Source organism: Canis lupus, chromosome 26, assembly GCF_048164855.1.
Source record: "Canis lupus baileyi chromosome 26, mCanLup2.hap1, whole genome shotgun sequence".
NCBI lineage: Eukaryota > Metazoa > Chordata > Mammalia > Carnivora > Canidae > Canis > Canis lupus.
In genome coordinates, this window is record NC_132863.1 from 46,205,574 (window position 1) to 46,219,626 (window position 14,053).

At 55.0% G+C, this 14,053-nt stretch overlaps 1 long non-coding RNA gene across 1 annotated transcript in view; it reads left to right on the forward strand.

The window, feature by feature from the left end:
* Positions 1-6,118: 6,118 nt before the first annotated feature.
* The window catches only part of LOC140618732 (uncharacterized), a 59,734-nt gene continuing 51,799 nt past the window's right edge, over positions 6,119-14,053 (forward strand). The window contains exons 1-2 of the long non-coding RNA XR_012018810.1: positions 6,119-6,255; positions 7,500-7,684. This is a non-coding gene — a long non-coding RNA (uncharacterized lncRNA). The remainder of the gene's footprint in view (positions 6,256-7,499; positions 7,685-14,053) is intronic.

Genomic DNA, 14,053 nt, shown 5'->3' on the forward strand with positions numbered 1-14,053 from the left:
ACCCATCCATCCACACATCCATCCACCCATCCACCCATCAACCCATCCATCCATCCATCCATTATGAGCTCCTGTCACAGGCCAGGCACCACGCTGTAGAAGTCCTGCTCATGGGCAGCTCCCAGTCTGAAGAAAAGAGAAAATTTTCAGTCTTTCTTGAGTGCTAGGAAGAGGACACAACTGAGTGATGCTGTAGGGAGCACTAGACGGAGAGGGGAGCAGTCCAGGCCACTGCACTAGGGACAGCAGCCACGATGACACCATGCGGCGCCGGGCGGGTTAGAGCACTTCCTCTGTGCCCGGTACCGTGCAAGGTCTGGATGCATCACCAGAGGAGAACGCCTGCGGAACCCCTCGGTGAAGTTTACCATCTAGGGGGAGGGGGGCTGGCGGCCGAAGATTCATACAAAGACATAGGAAATGACAAGATGGGTGAGGGTGAGAGGGGCGGGTGCCAGGCCACACCTGGTCAGGGCAGGTGCCCCGAAGGGAGCGTGGGGAAGGGAGCAGAGGGGAGAGGCAAGGCCTGCCAGCCCACGAGATGTGGGGGAGCCAGAGGAGGGTGGAGGGCACAGGGCGGCAGGGGGGCAGGGGAGCCAGCTGGGGAGGCCCCGGGGCCTGAGCAGAGCCCAGAGCGGGCAGCCAGCAGAGTCATGCGGGGAGGAGGCGCTCTGCCCTCGGGGCTCAGCCGGTCCCCTCCGGTCCCTCGGGCTCCCCTTTCCAGCCCTTCTCATCCTCCCTGGATCCGGAAAGACCAGAAAGTGCCCCGGGGGCTGGGAGAGCCGAGCTGGCGGGGAGAGCTCCAGGGAAGCGCCCTCTCGCGTCTGTTTGTGGAGGTGCCTTGTGCACAGAGCTGTGTGTCCCCGCTGTCCTTCTGCCCAGTGGCTCCGCACTGCGTGCTCTGGCACTTACGATGACCCATGGCAGAGTAAAGCCAGGTATAAAGTGGTCTTTGCAATGATGTTTGTAACAGCAAAATATTTGGGACTTACGGATGCGGATCCCTAGGGAGCAGGTTGAGTGGACGGATGACCAAGGTTTCTCAACCTCCGCGCTGCTGACCCTTGGGACTGGGTAATTCTCTGTAGTGGGGCTGTCCCGTGTATGGCAGGATGTTTCGGGGCACTGTACACCCTCGATGCCGGGAGGCTGCCTCCCCAGTTGTGACAGCCAAAAATGTCTCCAGATGATGTCAAATATCCCCCTGGGGGGCAGGATCGCCCCCCCCCAGTTAAGAACCCCCAGGGTTATGGTGCGTATATGCTGTGTGTCATCATACAGACCCCAAAGAAGGGACAAGACCTCTCCCTGTCTTGGCTCCAGAGAGCCCCTCCCTCAAAGTCAGCAGCTCCGTGGGAAGAACTCCCAGGTGACCCCAGGGGGGTCTGGAGGTGAGGACTTGGAAAGCCACCAGCAGGGAGCATAATGTCCCTGTGCTGGTTGGCTCACGGCTGCTGTAAGAAGCATCGAGAAGAGCCGATGAAGTATAAGGAAGAGGATCCAGAACAGATGTGTGTCCTGTATACATTTCAAGTGTGCTGAGCAGAGCCTGCCGAGGGCCACTGGGACCCTCCAGGCCGCTGTGCCAAGAGCTCCTCCGCGGCCAGCTCGTCCACCTTCTCAGGCCCCAGGACGTGGGCCCAGACTCTCGGACCGCCAGCCCTGGTTGGGGTGGAGCGAGCACCCTGGACAGATGTCAGGCCATTTAGAAACCCCATCCCGAGAGTCCTCGTGAGGCTCCCGGGAGGTCGGTACGCCCAATTAATTCCAGTTGGCATCAAATTAGCAAGTTTTGCCTAAGAATGCTCGTTTTTACAAGTGGTCCTCGTTGGTTTTATTTACAAAAACGGAGAGCGGCCCTGAGATACGGACCAGATTAGCTGACAGAGCAATCCACAGTGGAAAAAAGTCCGTTTTTGTGAACATTGGCTTGACGTATGCTTTTCCCCAAACCCGGGCGCGGGCGGAGCCGTGCTAATGGCTGTCCGGCCCACTTTCCATCTCTCTCTCCTTAATGCGTAAATGTGAAAAGAAAACACATCGCGCCTCTCCTATCTGGCCCTGCCTGACTCACGGGCTTGCACGCGGCTTATTGCTGGCTCAGCTGAAGCGGGGGGCCCGGACCTTGGCCTGGCCTCCCAGCACCACCGTGTACACCAGGCGGCTGGAGCTGAAATTTCTCACTTACGGTCTTTTCTTCCAGAAAAATGACGAAAGGGTCCCTCTTAGGTCATAAAAAAATGTGGCTTGAAAACTGAGAACATCTGGCCAGAGCCGATGGTTTAATGGAAACCTCCCCAGGGGTTCTCTGCACGCCGGAGCCCCCGCGGGGCCGCAGCCCTGGGCCGGCCGCACACACGCACTCCCCTCCGCAGGACTGGACGTGCAGTTGGGGAGGAGAAGTGCCATTCTGGGCCTCAGGCCCCACCACCCCCCGACCCCCAAAAACAGAGCCGTGAGGAGCCTTTGCGCCGCAGCCACAGAGCCGCCGGAGCCCATGGTGGCTGCGTCACGGGCAAGGTCCTACAAGCTCAGGCAAGTGCTGAGCCACTTCTGCAGGGTGGGGACAGTCATATCTACCCCGCGGGGGTGATTTGGAGACTACGGGGGGCCAAGCTTTTGCTGCACCGGGACCCAGCGTAGCTCCTTCCAATATGTTGCCCATCCTGGGCACACACACACACACACACACACACACGCACGCACATGCACATACACACACGCAGGCCATGGGCTCTGGTACATCATGGGGGTGGGTGACACCTTGCGGGATGTGTACCAGTGTTCCCTCCCTCTGATGGTCTCTTCTTCTTCCTGCAACCTCTGGGAGTTAGAGGGGCCTTCCCTGGAGACGAGGGTACCAGCAGGAGAAAGGCCCGGGATCTGTCAGGATTCAGGCTCTGTTCCAAAGCCCTCTGCAGATGGAAACTTCTCGGAGAGTCTTTGGACTGCAGAGAGAAGCGGTTTTCCAGCAGCAGGCTTGGGCAGCTCATTTGTGAGGCAATAGCACCCCCTCTGGTCAGAGAGCAGTATTTCCTCTAGAACTTTCCCTGAGATTTCAGAGCACCTGCCCCCCCAAGAGGAAGAGGAGGCCCTGTTGGGGTGTGGCTCCCCCAGGGAGGTGCAGGTGGCCTCACCCGCCCCCTCCTATTCGTGGGTCCTATGGGTCTCTCTCGGCCCCGGCCCCCCTCAGTCATTCCTCTGAGCGCCGATGATGATGATGGGGATGAGCAGGGCGGGGGTGCGGGCATCAGCAGCCCAGCACCCTCCCGGCGGCAGCTCCCCTCATCCAGCCCCCACTTAACACATCAGGGCTCTGTTGGTTGGGGTCTTCCGCAGCCCCGGGTGCTGACGGGGGCCCGCTTGCCCTGACACCTGCCCAGCACCCCCCAGCCAGGGGAACCTGTGTGCAGCCTACTTTGAACAAGTGCAGAGAAGGGGGCTCCCCGGGGGGAGTGTCTGTTGATTTGTCCAGGACTCCCCGGTGATGTCTGAACCCAAGGCAGGTTCTTTGCCCTTGGAGCTGCCTCCCACCACTCAGGGGGCAGCAGACGGGGTGCTGGGGGCCCTGTGATCTCAGGCAGGCCAGGGGCACCGCGCTGGGACACCCCCGCCCCCCAGGGGCCCTGTCCTGGGCTGGCTTCCCACCTGGGCCCGGCCCGCAGGGCAGCCCTGGTACGCCGGCAGGGGACTGCCTGCCCTCGCTCACGACTGTAAATAGCACCTGCGGAGATTACCCCAAGGCCAGTGCTAACGGGGTCCACTGACGCCCGCAATCGGAATTTTGTAAATGAAAATGCCAACGATCCCGTCCTCTCTCCACAGGCCCGTTAAACACGCACGGCGACGGGGCCGTATGCACCGGGCAGGCAGCTGGCACTTCAGTGCTCACGACAGCCTGAGGTGGGTGTTCACCCTGGGGGTCAGAGAGGCTGGCCCAGGGGTCGCAGCCACAAAGCAATAAGGATCCGGATCCCAGCTCAGGAAGTCGGCGCTGGGGCCCAGCTCTTTACCTCTGTGCTTTGTGGTGATAATTGCATTGTTGATGAAGTGGCTCGTGGTGTTTCCGAGCGACTGTGTGGGATGGTTTGTATGCATTATCTGTCCCGATTATCGCTCTAAGGGGCAGGGCATAGGATGCCCATTTTATAGACACGGAAACTGAGGCACAGGGAAGTCCACCCCACTAGAAATGGCAGACTTGGTTTCCAAACCAAAGGTTCGACTGACCCTTTACCTTGTACTTGGCCGCTGGGTCATCTGCCTCTCGGGGGACAGGTTTGCATCCCCCCAGGAACGGGCACCAGGGGGCACAGTCACGGTGAGGGCTCATCCGGGTGCCCGTATGTGGCCGGGCACTTCCTTTGCACCATTCAGCACTCACAGTGATGTTTGGGGCTTGGTCCAGGCATCACCCATGTCACAGGTGAGGGAACTGAGGGTCTGAGGAGCTAAGAGCTTGGCCAAGGCCCCACAGCGGGAGCGCAGCCGAGCCGGGTTGAAGGCTCCCAGCTCCAGAGCCTCAGCTCTCGGCTGTCACTGCTAGTTCCTGGGATTAGTGTTCCCATCCACGTCCTGGCCCCTGGGTAAGGATCACCTGAGTCGAGGTGCGGGATGCCCAGTGGGTCCTACTTGCCCACTGAGAAAGGGGTGTGCTGGCCACACTGCTGCCTAGGGCAGGAGCTCGGGGAGCTGGCTGGCCACCCCAGGGGTATTCCAGCTGCCATCCCCTTCTCTCTGGAGGCCCGCCCCACAGCATCCATCCTCAGCGCCCACCCGCTCCCAGGGGGACAGAGGCGTTGTCATCGGTGGGGCCACCTGCTGCTCTTGTCTGCTCTGTACCCAGCACACTCGATTCTGCTCGGGGAGGAGCTCCGATCAGACTCTTGGTCCATGGGGCTTGGATGGGTTCACCCTCCTCCCTCCCTGACCGGAGCAATGAGCACCTGGCTCGGCATGGCTGGTCGGAGTCACGATCATCAGGTGGGCGATGGGCATGGCACAGGGAAGTTGTGTGCTGCTGGGGCTGCAGCCTCTTCTGCAAGACCTGGAAAGAAGCCGTGGTCGCCAGCCTTCCAGATGCCCCCTGTGCCCCCTGATGATTCTCACCTGCTGGTATCCGTGCTGGACGGAATCCCCGCTCACCTCGCGAAAGCCCACTGCTGTTACCAATACAAGGCTGCAGAGATGAGGAAGGGTGACTTCTGGGTCCCAGAAGACATCGCAGCCTCCTCCTTGATCACTCAGCCCGTGGCCATGTTGTGAGGACACGCAAGCAGCCGAATGGAGAGGTCCGTGTGGCAAGAAACTGCTGTCTCCTGCCCACAGCCGCCAGGGTGTGTGTGCCACCCCGGAGGCAGCCCTTCCAGCTCCATTCCACCCGTCCGATGACATGGACAGGCTGACTGACATCTTGATCGTAACCTCACAAGAGACCTCAAACCATGACACCTCCTCTGAATTCCTGATCCACAAAAATTGTGTGAGGTTTTAGACGTTTACTGTTTTAGGCCGATACATTTTGTGGTAATTTGCTGCACAGAGATTGGTAGCAGATAAAGAAACAAGCACTGAGAGATGGAAGACATCACACTCCTATGACGCATTTGGACCACCTAGATCCAGCCATGCCTGAAGCCAGGAATCTCTGGCTTTCTCAGGCAATGAGCCCACCACTCTTCCATTTGCTCAAGCCACTGTGAGTTGGGTCTCTTGCAGTTGAGGAGCCTGCATCAATACAGGGGCTTTAATAAAAATATATGTACCAGGAACCCCACTCAGGTCTCTGGGCAAAGGGGCTGCCTGTGCCCATCTTGTGAGAAGGGAGAGAACCAGGTACGGATACTCAGAGAGCCAGCCAGAGAGCTGTAACCTCCCTTCCATCGCTGAAGAGTCTTGCCTATGTACATGGCCCTGGCCTGTGTCAATGGGCTGTCACTCAGGGTCCTGGCTTCAGGGCCCGCGTGGCTGGGGATGCAGAGGTAGGAGGGGGCCTTGGAGCCAGCCTCATCCCTCAGGCCCCTGGGGGGCCCCTGGACCAGCTGGAGCAGGGAGAGTGAGGGGGCGTTTGTGACATCGCCAGATGAGACGATGACTAATGGCCCTGCCAGGCCCTGGGGACCCAGGGCAGGCTCAGCACAGCAGATGTTCTGTGATTGCAGGAAGTCGAGGCAGGGGGGCTCAGGGCCCGCGGCTCAGCTCTGCACCTATGGCAGCCCAGGCCCAGCCTTGTGAAGAACGAAGGCCTCGGAGCGGGTAGGCTGGAGAGGGAACAGGGATGAGCTTGCACGCAGGCCATCCGCGGAGGCCGCCATCTGCTTCCAGTTAATGACACAGACTTGCTCTGTTGTTGCTCTTTTTTTTTTCTTTTAACTCAACAAAAAGTCATCTTTTCTTTTTTTTCTTAAATGAAGTTAATCGTTTTTTAAGTCACCATATGTTGACTTGGGTTCGATCCTTTTGTGGTAGCTTATGTAACCCACGTGTGACGACTGGGTCCCCAAAACGCCTGTGTCACAGCCCCTGAGGCCCGTGCATCTGAAGGGGGGGGCAGAAGAAAACAGGGGTTCTGTTCCCCAAAGAAGGGGAAGGTGGGCTCCCTCCGAGCAGGAATCTGGGCCGTCTACCAGCTGTGGGCTCCCCAGCTGCCTCTGAGAGTGGCTGGGAGGATAAAGCCCTCACAAATTCTATTACCCGATCATTGTAATAGTGATTATTAACATTACTTGAGCTGAGTAAATTGGGGCTCAGAGAAGTCAACTGATCCAGCCAATCTGGGCTGAGCACAGGGCTTCTGTGATTCCAAAGCCCCAGGCCAAGAGAGATAGAAGCTATTTTCACTTAGCCAAAGTACGAAAATCGGTATTATTTCAGTTCTAGCTCACAATCAGCAATCACTCTACGTTTTTACTTTCAAGCAGTAGGTGGCTTGCAGGGTTTAAAGAATTGGGAGGTGAATGGGAAGCTTTGTCCCCAAAGTGTGCCTGAACTCCAGATTCTGGAGAATCCAGGGGAGCATCGTGGCTGCCAGGCTCCATTGGGGCAGGAAGCTCTCGGCCTAGTGTTGGGGGAAGAGAGGGGCATCGGTTGGGGGGCAGGGTGGAGGGAACCCAGCCTGGAGTGAGGGAGCAAGGCAGGTGCCTGGTGGGGCTTTCATCTCTCAGAGGTGGCAGGTGGGCATCCCTGGGCTGGGGAGGAAATGTGCTGAGTCTTGGGGCCACCGGCAAGTTCTTGCACAATGACCAGCCTTAAACTTGTGCAGGCAGCGGGGAAAGAGCAACATCATTGGGGTCTGGTGGCGAGAGGGAGCCCCCAGATTCAGGAGTCAGTGCTGGGCCCTTAGTTCTCACTTCTCCATCTTTCTGTGTCTTGCCCTTAACCTGTTTCACCTTACTCACACCTGTGGCTGGGCATGAATCCGAAAATCACCTGGAAGGCTTGTTAAAAGGCAGCTTGCTGGCCCCACCCTCAAGTTTCTAAGAATTTGCCTCTCTCCCGAGGTCCCAGGTGCTGACGGTGCGGCTGGTCCAGGGAACTGTGGGAAGGGCGGTCTTGATGGACGGTTCACCACAGCCTAGCGAGAGACAAGGGAGGACTCTGGTGCTCAGGGAGCAGAGGCCACCCCCCGAGGCCACACAGCTAGCAAATGACAGAGGCAGGACGGGAACCCGCCAGCCACAGCCAGGTACCCTGCTTCTCATTCGAGGTTTGTTCTCAGACAGGTGTCCTGAGTCAGGCCACCCCCCACCCCAGGGGGTGTATCCAACCTGGCTGCACATCACATCCCTCAGGAAGCTCTGAGAGTTTCGATTCGGTCCAAATCCCTGGGGTGGCATCGGGTGGCAGGAGGTCCCTAAGCTCCTGGGTGATTTCACTGTGCAGCCACATCGGAGATCCTGAGCTTCAGGGGACCTGGAGTCGACTTAGCAGCCAAGCTGGGCAGGACTGCAGGAGGGCTGTGCAGGTGGCCGCCTGCCACCCGGGGGATGGCTGTCCCCGTGTGGTCAGCTGTCCTTTGCAGGGGGTCCCGGAGCAGGCCAGGCCCCACAGTGGCCAGGGTAACTAAGGAAAGCGTGACTTTCCCAGCTGGCCACAGTGGGGCAGAGGCCTCAGGTGAGATGCAGAGTGTCCAGGGAGCTTTGAAATTCAAATAACAGCACATACTTATTTCTACTATAAGTGTGCCCCCAAATAGTACATGCAGCATACTCCTACTCAAAAATTCTGTTATATACTGAAATTAAATTGAACTGGGCACCCCCTTTTTTTGTGGTTTTGTTTTGTTTTGTTTTTTTGCTAAATGCAGCAACTCTAAGTAGGCCCCACTCAGAAGAGGGACCCCAGCCCAGGTGGGGAACTTACCAGGGGTCCCAGCTCCCAGCACGGCACCTGACACTATGTGCACTTCCTACCCCCTGGGGCCAGGACTGGGGTGTGAGGGAATGAGGGCGTGAGTGAGTGAACGAGTATGCATTGATCTGAAGCCCTAGAAGCCACGTGCCGCAGGGAGGCTGATCCTCTCCTTGAGTACCTGGGGTCTGCTCAGCGGGGCTGGGGCCAGGATGAGACGGGTTAGGTCCCCAGGATGCGCACAGCAGGCCCGCACTCCTCTCAGGGCCCCCTCCTCAGTCTCTGTGTCTGAGGTTCATACCTCGCCGGGTCTGGCCCTGCCTAATAGATGCCCTTCTTTCCAGCTTTCTTGGAGGGGCATGGCCTTGGGTTTATCTGGAAAGAAGCTCTGGGGAGAGGGGGAGGATTCTGGACCACCCCCCAGACTCCCCCAGCCTCCAGCACAGAACATCTGGCCAACACCTTGATTTAGGCCTTGAGAGACCCCAAGTGGAGAGCCCAGAGCCCCCCTGGACTTCTGACCTCCAGAAGCCGTAAAACCATAAGGTTGCATTGCCTGAAGCTGCTACGTTTGGGGCAATTTGTTACAGCAACAATGGAAAATGAATCTAGGCTTCAAACCTCTCCAGCCAGGGAAAATGGAAAATCCTTTTTTTTAGAGGTCATGGTGGTACGTCGGGCCCACTCAGATAAGCCCCCCCTTAAAACAAGGGGTTATCCTGGATTCACTGAGTGGGCCAAATGTACTCTAAATCACATCTGCAAAGTCCTGTGGGCCATGTCAGGTAACGGCCACAGGAGCCAGAGATCTGGGGCCCTTCGGCCGCTGCTGACTTACGGGGTGCAGCGTCGTGCCTGTCCCTGCACCTTCACACCCGCCACCACCCACGGCGGCGCACACAACATCCCAGGGCCGCGGCAGGCTCCCTGCACCCTCACCAGCTCCTCTGCTCCCCAAAGGTACCCACGCACTGTTTCCAAAATTTAAGAGGCATTACAGGGTATGTCTATATGCCTCTGGCATCTTCTGTTTGAGCTCCTGTCTGTGGGATTCATTCGTTTCGTCGTTGTTCTAATGTCCTATCCTATTGCTCGAGCAAGTCCCAGTCCGTAGGACTAGTCTGTGGGCTACAGTTGGTGGACATTGGGGTTGTTGTGGGTTCGGGGCTCTTGTGAATGTTGCTCACAGGCCATTCTCTGTTACAAAGAGTTTGGGGTGGCTTCTGTGCCACTGTGCGTGAGTCGTGAGTGGCCCGGCCGTCCAGACAGAGCACAGGCTTTTGTCCAGTTGCTGGCATTCTAGACTCTGTTTTGCCGGTCACTTGTGGCCTTGGGCTGTTGCTTGACTCTCCTGCCTCAGTTTACTCTTTTTACCGAGGGTATTAATAGTCGCCATCTCAAAGGTGAGGGTGAATTGTCATAAGGACATGATAAATATTGGCTACAATTATTATAATCCCAGCAGCATAACAGAATTTAAAATAAGGGGAAAACCAGGGATCCCTGGGTGGCACAGCGGTTTAGAGCCTGCCTTTGGCCCAGGGCGCGATCCTGGAGACCCGGGATCGAATCCCACGTTGGGCTCCCGGTGCATGGAGCCTGCTTCTCCCTCTGCCTGTGTCTCTGCCTCTCTCTCTTTTTCTCTCTCTGTGACTATCAAAAATTTAAAAAATAAAATAAAATAAGGGGAAAACCAAACATGGAAGAAAATGCAAGGGTAGGGACCTCGGGTGGGCTCCCAGGTGAGCCCCGTGGGCGGCAGAGCGGCCGGCCCGAGTCCACGCATGACTCCGTGCTCATCGTGGGAGTGGGCCCTTCGCCCCCTCACCGCCTCCCTCTGGGGACCATCAGTGTTTCCTGTAGTTAAGAGTCCAGCTCCTCGTTAGTATCTTCTTGGCTCGTTTGTTCCTTAAATTCCACGTAGGGGTGAAATCATATGGTGTCTGTCTTTCTCTGGCCATTTCGCTCAACGTTATAAACCTCTAGATCCATCCCTGTTGTTGCAAGTAGCAAGATCTCATTCTTTTTTTAGTGACAACATCCCATTGTGTTATACACACCAAGTAAATGAGTTTGAGCAATGCCATTCCATCGTGTATATGGACCACATCTTCTTTATCCATTCGTCTGTTGATGGACGCTTGGGCTGCTCCCGTAATCTGGCTCTTGTAGATAATGCTGCAATAAACATCGGGGTGCGTATCTTCTGGAATTAGGGTTTTTATATTTCTTGGGTAATATCCAGTAGTGGAATTACTGGATAGCATGCTAGTTCTCTCTTTAACGTTTTCAGGGACCTCCATACTGTTTTCCAGAGTGGCTGCACCAGTGCGCATTCCCACCAACAGCGCACGAGTGATCCTGTCCCCCCATCCTCGCCAACACCTGTTGTTTCTTCCGTTGTTAATTTTAGCCATTCTTTTCTTTTATTATTTATTTGAGAGAGAAAGAGAGCATGAGCTGGGCACAGAGGGGGAGGGGCAGCGGGAGAGGGAGAAGCCAACTCCCCACTGAGCGGGGAGCCCAACTCGGAGCTCGAACCCAGGACCATGACCAGAGCTGAAGGCAGGTGCTTCACTGTTGCCAATTTTAGCCATTCTTACAGGTGTGAGGTGGTGTCTCGTGGTGGTTTTGACTTGCATTTCCCTGATGATGAGTGGGGCTGAGCATCGTTTTATGTGTCCGTGGACCACCTGGATGTCCTCTCCGGAGAAATCTCGTCTGTTTGTTTCTTCTGCCCGTTTTCCAAATGGGATTATTTAACTTTTTGGTGTTTAGTTGGATAAGCTCTTCATTTATTTTGGATACTAACCCCTTATCTGATGTGTCATGTGCAAGTATCTTCTCCACTCGGTAGGTTGCCTTTTAGTTTTGTTGATTGTTTCCTTCTCTGTGCTTCTAGAAGTTTTTTATATTGATGAAGTCTCAAAAGTTCATTTCCCTCCCCTCAAGAGGCAGGTCTAGAAAAATGCTGCTGTGGTCAACGTCAGAGAAATCACTGCCCGTGCTCTCTTCTCAGATTTGCATGGTTTCAGGTGTTTGCATTCCTTAACCCACTGTGAGCTTATTTTTGTGTTCAGTATAAGAAACTGGTCCAGTTTCATTCTTCTGCATGTAGTTGTCCAGTTTTCCCAGCACCATTTGTTGGAGAGACTGTTTTTCCCATTTACATAACTTACCTCCTTTGTTGGAGATTAATTGACCACATAATCGTGGATTTATTTCTGGGCTCTCTACTCTGTTCCATTAACATTTTTGCGCCGATTTTTGTGTCAGTGCCATACCGTTTTGATTACGACAGCTTTGTAGTCTAGCTTGAGATCTGGGATTATGATAAGTTCAGTTTCGTTCTTCTTTTTCAGGATTATTTTAGTTATTTGGGGTCTTTTCTGGTTCCATTCTAATCTTAGGATGATTTGTCCTAGTTCTATGAGGAGTGCTATTGGTATTTCGATAGGGATGGCATTAAATGTGATTTTTATCTTTAAACCCGAAATGCACAAAGTTGGAGGTAGACTGAAAAACCAGTTGCATTCTTAACATCAAACAAGGAGCTTCAGAAACATCTAGCATTTGCTCATGCCTCTCCATGCTGCATCTTGCCCTCTGGTGGATGGGGCAGCGCCAGTTACGACGTGCTTTCTGATGATCACCAGAGGGCAATGAGTTCCAAATTCATGAGCTCCAAAATTCATAAGGCCCAGAAGAAAAAAAGCAAAACAAGCGTTACTCACACCATTTTTCCTGATTTTTGACTAAAGCTGCTGTTGATTGCTGTGTCATGCTGCACAGGCTGTGTGGGGCCCTGCTGAGCTTCCTTTACTGATTTGCTTCCCTTCTGACCCCCAGCCTGTTTGGTGGTACTGCCTCCCCCACGGAGCCCGCCAGAGACACTCGCTGTGCTTTGCCTCGCTCTGCACTCCCACGCCAGTGCGTGGGGCGGGGGTAACAATGCAGAACGGAGAGTGTCCCCCTGCTGCAGGGGGTGGCTACAGGATGCCTACCCAGTCCCACCCCACCCCCAGGACTAGCATAGGATAAAGAGGAGGGGAGAGAAGGGAGCTGGGAAGGAGAGGGGCTCTGAGTGAGGGGCCTCAGAGGCTGGTCCCTGTCCTGACAGGTGTTAGGGTCACCACGCAAATGCACTTTGGGAAAGGAACAGTGTGGAGCTGTGTGTGTGTATGTGTGTGTGTGTCCTCATGAGTGCTTAGCAACAGTGGCTAGAAGGGGGGCCTGTCCCAGCACTGTGATGGCAGTGCCAGCCCCCCAGAAAGTGAGCAGAACCCCTCTACTAGCAGTGGGGCCCTGTGTTACCGCCTATCTTTTGGGGCCTCTGCGTCCTCTGTGAAGTCAGAGTGGCAAACAACCCCCTGCAGTGTTAGGAGGAGGGAATGTGAGCACTTTAGCCAGTGCCTGGCACATAATAGATGCTCCGTAAATGGCAGCTAATTCTAATCAGATCACCATTGTTAGGTACATATCACACTCCCCCTCTCTCAAAGAGGACTCATGATGGCACATCGGCCAGAGCGGTAGGCAGTTTGGAGTGGGTAGGGGAGTGGGAGCAAACTCCAAGCTGGCCCAGGAGTGGGTCCAGCGGGGTGCATGGGCCCCATGTGGGGCCCCAAGCCCCAGGGATCCTGGCTAGGTGCATGGGTTCATGGGTTTCTATGAAGCCCTGGGACACCTTTTAACTTAAACATTTGAAAATTAAGAATGCAATTACTAAAAAAAAAAAAAAGAATGCAATTACTTTTATATTGTAAAAAATCTTACTGTTAAAGAGTGAAAGATAAAATTCTCATTAATTTTAATAGACAAAGCACAAAAATTGGGAGTAGGAGAGGCGCTGCCTCCCACCCATTGGTGGTGAGCACCCACACCCCTGCAGGGCACCCTAAGACCCTCCAGCACTGGGAGTCTGGACTCAGGGCTGCAATCTTCCTAGGAAGCAGTAGAGGAACACGTGGTCCCAACCAGGGCCCATGAGACAGAAGTAAAACATTTGCTCAGGCAAAAGCCATACCTGTTTATTTCTTACTACAAATAATATTTTTCTTACCTCTCCTTTCCTCGGTTGGACCAGAGTTTGGGTACCACTGCTGGCTGTTTGTCCCTGTCAAGACCCAGCTACATTACAGCAGCGCACTTGCCATGCACCCATATCAGACAAAGGCCACCTGCCCGCAGACGTCTGCATGAGCAGCAATGAGTGCACCCCCACCCTAAACGTTGGGCTCCTGCTACGCACAGAATCTAGATATGACCCCTTGAGTGAGCATGGCCCTAACATGGGCTTGTCCCGGGGCAGCCAGACACCGCAATTCCAGGCCTTGGAGGATTAAGATCCAGGCTGAGGACAAAGCCTGATTGTCCATTTGAAACAACCAGAGCTCCTAGCCCACCTCTTCCCTGCCCACAGAAAGGGTCCCTCTCTTTTCCTCCAAGTGCCTTATGGGGCCATTTCTGTCTTTGCCTTCTGCCTATTGTCCCAAATATGCACTCTCCACAGACACCACCACACACACACACATACACATGCCTCTCTTAGATCACACCTGTCCTAACACAGAAGTTCTTCTCAACTCTACCTTTCAATTCATATACAGTGAAGATCATCCATTTATAGTTCAGCGAGTTTTAGCAAAGGTAAGCACGTGTGTGACCACAACAGTACAGATAAGGAACGTTTTCATCTCTTTCA